General features: G+C 43.5%; 1 non-coding gene across 1 annotated transcript; it reads right to left on the bottom strand.

Annotated features, from left to right (window-relative positions):
* Positions 1–3,649: 3,649 nt before the first annotated feature.
* LOC119927414 lies at positions 3,650–3,787 on the bottom strand. Its single transcript, XR_005450420.1, has one exon. It is a non-coding gene; the product is annotated as a small nucleolar RNA SNORA7 (small nucleolar RNA).
* Between the last annotated feature and the right edge of the window lie 231 nt (positions 3,788–4,018).

Raw genomic sequence — 4,018 nt, 5'->3', positions numbered from 1 at the left:
GAATTAGCCAACTCACCTTGGCACATAGTAAGTGCTTAAAAAATACCAACATTATTACCAACTCCACCCTCATTCCATCAATTATTAACATTCACTGATCACTTACTGTGGACAGAGCATTTTGGAAAAATGAAGAAACTCCTTCTTCCCCTACAAATTCCAGAGAAGGGGAGGCCAGAGGATTTTTCTAATTGTTTGTGGGTTCTTTTATTTTTGCTTTATTGTTTTTTAATGGTATTTAGTAAATGCTTATTATGTGGCAGGTACTATACTAAGCAGTATAGCAGGGGAAGCAGCGTGGCTCAGTGGAAAGAGCCCGGGCTTTGGAGTCAGAGGTCATGGGTTCAAATCCCGGCTCCGCCACTTGTCAGCTGTGTGACTTTGGGCAAGTCACTTCACTTCTCTGGGTCTCAGTTCCCTCATCTGTAAAATGGGGATGAAGACTGTGAGCCCCTCGTGGGACAACCTGATTACCTTGTATCTACCCCAGCGCTTAGAACAGTGCTTTGCACATAGTAAGCGCTTAACAAATACCAACATTATTATTATTATTATTATTATTATTATTATTATTATTATTATTATAAGCATTGGGACAGATACAAGCTAATCAAGTCAGGTACAATCCATGTCCCCCATGGAGCTCACAGTCTTAATCCCCAAGGCACAGAGAAGTTAAGTTATTTGCCCAAGGCCACAGAGCAGACAAGTTGTGGCTCTGGCCTATCCACTATGCCAGGCTGCTTCATAGTTTTCCATACTACCTTTGTTGTGATTTTAGGGAAGGCAGAGATTATATACCATCCTCCGCATAGAAACCCTTATTGAAGACCATTTTCCAGATACAAGAGCATGTTTGTTAGAATCTGTCTTAGCACAAGCAACTCCATCTTGTTTTCCTGTTCTCTAAGAGGAATCTCACCCCCCACCCCCAGAGCCCCTGAGCACTTAGGCCCCTTCCCAGAGCTATAGGGTTCCTTTTCCCAGGAAAGACATCAGCTTATTGGGAAGTACCAAGGCTGTTGTTGCCCAACTGGTACAATTTGTGGTTACTCTGGGTACCTTACCTCTCTATTGCTGAACCATCAGACCAACCTAACAACTTGTTTACTTGTATGCATAAAAGCCAAAGTAAAATTCTACTCGAGGTCTTGCTATGACCCAGAAATAGGGAAAGCTTGACCATTCTGCAGAATAAAGTTTTGAGACCGACCCAGGTTCTGACTGTCTCATTGACCAGACAGAGCAGTGAATGGGCAGAGATAGTCTGCAACATGTTCTAAGGAAGTCCTGGAATTGAAACCAATATCTCTATTGAAAAACTGAAGGCATTTTCCTAATCCAAAGGGTGAATCAATCAATCAGTGATATTTATTGAGTGCTTACTATGTGCCAGCCACTGTTCTAAGCACTGAGGTAGATAATAATAATAATAATAATAATTATAATGGCATTTATTAAGCACTTACTATGTGCAAAGCACTGTTCTAAGCGCCGGGGAGGTTACAAGGTATATCAGGTCATCCCACGGGGGGCTCACAGTCTTAATCCCCACTTTACAGATGTGGTAAGAGGCCCAGAGAAGTGAAGTGACTTGCCCAAAGTCACACAGCTGATAGTTGGCGGAGCTGGGATTTGAACCCATGACCTCTGACTCCAAAGCCCATGCTCTTTTCCACTGAGCCACGCTGCTTATCTGATAACGAGATAATGAGACAATCAGTTTGGACACAGTCCCTGTCCCACACAGGACTCACAGTCTTAAGCCCCATTTTATGGATGAGGTAACTGAGGCCCAGAGACATTAAGTTGACTTATCCAAGATCACACAGTGGACAGACAGGTCCTCTGACTTCCAGGCTCATTCTCTTTCTAATTGGTCACTGTGTTTCTCTAACTTAAAACAAGCTGGGTCCAGCACCTATCTCAATCAATCAATCAATCAATCGTATTTATTGAGCTCTTACTGTGTGCAGAGCACTGTACTAAGTGCTTAGGAAGTACAAGTTGGCAACATATTGAGACGGACCCTATCTCAAAGGGGTGAGAAGAATCACAGACATCCAGTCAACATAAATACACACAGATCAAGCAGCGTGAGAAGCAGTGTGGCTCAGTGGAAAAGAGCCTGGGCTTTGGAGTTAGAGGTCATGGGTTCAAATCCCGGCTGCACCACTTGTCAGCTGTGTGACTTTGGGCAAGTCACTTAACTTCTCTGGGCCTCAGTTCCCTCATCTGTAAAATGGGGATGAAGACTGTGAGCCCCCCGTGGGACAACCTGATCACCTTGTAACCTCCCCAGCGCTTAGAACAGTGCTCTGCACATAGTAAGCGCTTAATAAATGCCATCATTATTATTATTATTATTATCAATGTTTCCCTTACAAGACTGAGCTGGGGAGGACAGGTTTGACTGGAAACAGAACTGGCAAGTTGAAGAAGAGTCAGAGGATTCCTTTCTTGCTGCGATTTTCCCACAGTACCACGCACCTAATTGGAGGTTGGATTCCCATTTTAACACTTCATTCCCTAAATAGCAAACTGGTTCATTCATTCAATCCCATGGATTGAGTGCTCACTGTGCGCTTACTGTGTACTAAGCACCTGAGAGAGTACAATGTAACATTAAACAAGCGCATTACATTCCCAGCCCACAATGAGCTTAAAGTATAGAGGGGGAGACAGATATTAATATAAATTAATAATGACAGATCTGTACGAAGTGCTGTGGGGCTGGGCAGGGGGATGAATAAAGGGAGCATGTCAGGGTGACACAGAAGGGAGTGGGAGAAGAGGAAAGGAGGGCTTAGGGAAGGCCTCCTGGAGGAGATGGGCCTTCAATAAGACTTTGGTGTGGTGAGGACCAGACAGCCCTGGTTCGTTATAAATGGCCCAGGAAAATTCTACAATTCCCAGCATGGCTCAGTTGAAAGAGAGTGGCCTTGGGAGTCAGAGGTCATGGGTTCGAATTCCGCCTCAGCCACTTGTCAGCTGTGTGACCTTGGGCAAGCCACTTTAACTTCTCTGTGCCTCAGTTACCTCATCTGTAAAATGGGGATGAAGACTGTGAGCCCCGCATGGGACAACCTGATCACCATGTATCCCCCCCAGCCCTTAGAACAGTGCTTTGTACATAGAAAGCGCTTAACAAATGCCATCATTATTATGATATTCTTCACTCTTCATATTACATTATCCTTCGGCATTTATAAAAACTTGGTGGTTTTAAAATCATCTTTTTAAAAATACACTGAGTGGTATTGCTTGAAATTGCATCACTTCTGAAGTTTTTACACAATAGTTCAGATTTTTTTTACTGATCCAAATAGCTTTTCAAGTTTAATTACAATATCGAATGCTTTGAAATCAATATATTTGCTAACCCACCAAGGTACAATCCTCTTGTTTTCCAACCTGAATTGATTCGAGCTAATACCCTATGCTCTCTATGCACCCATAGTGACTTCATAGACATTTCTCTTCCAGAACCGCCCACCTCCATCTGCAATTGTTCTAGTAGTGGATACATAGAGTTTTCTTGGTAAAAATATGGAAGTTATTTTCCATTGCCTTCTTCCAACGTGGTTAACTTGAGTCTCCACCCTCGACTCTCTCCCGTGACGCTGCTGCTCAGCATGGGTGAGTTTTGACTTGTAACAGATTGCCTTCCACTTGCTAGCCACTGGCCAAGCTAGAAATGGAATGGGTAGGCCTCTTCTTGACTCTTCCTCCTGTAATCGTGACTGGTAGAGGACTGGAAACTGTCCAGGTGCGATCCTGAGAGGGGCTATGTTCTCTACTGGGTACCATTTTATTGCAAATCTCACTTTGGCAGTCAAGTGATTTGCTCTGTCACTGGGGGCAATGCAACATTTAGATATTTTTAAACCTGACTCTCAGTGGCTAAGGAAACCCCAATGGGTAAATCAATAAATACTATTTGTTGAGCACATGTTTTATGCAGAGCACTGTACTGAGTGCCAAGTCAGGGAGGTGAAAGTTGGAATGAGAGCTGTCA

Source organism: Tachyglossus aculeatus, chromosome 4 (assembly GCF_015852505.1).
Source record: "Tachyglossus aculeatus isolate mTacAcu1 chromosome 4, mTacAcu1.pri, whole genome shotgun sequence".
Taxonomy (NCBI): Eukaryota; Metazoa; Chordata; class Mammalia; order Monotremata; family Tachyglossidae; genus Tachyglossus; species Tachyglossus aculeatus.
The sequence above is the reverse complement of the archived record's forward strand: the minus strand, read 5'-3'. Positions and strand labels throughout refer to the sequence as shown.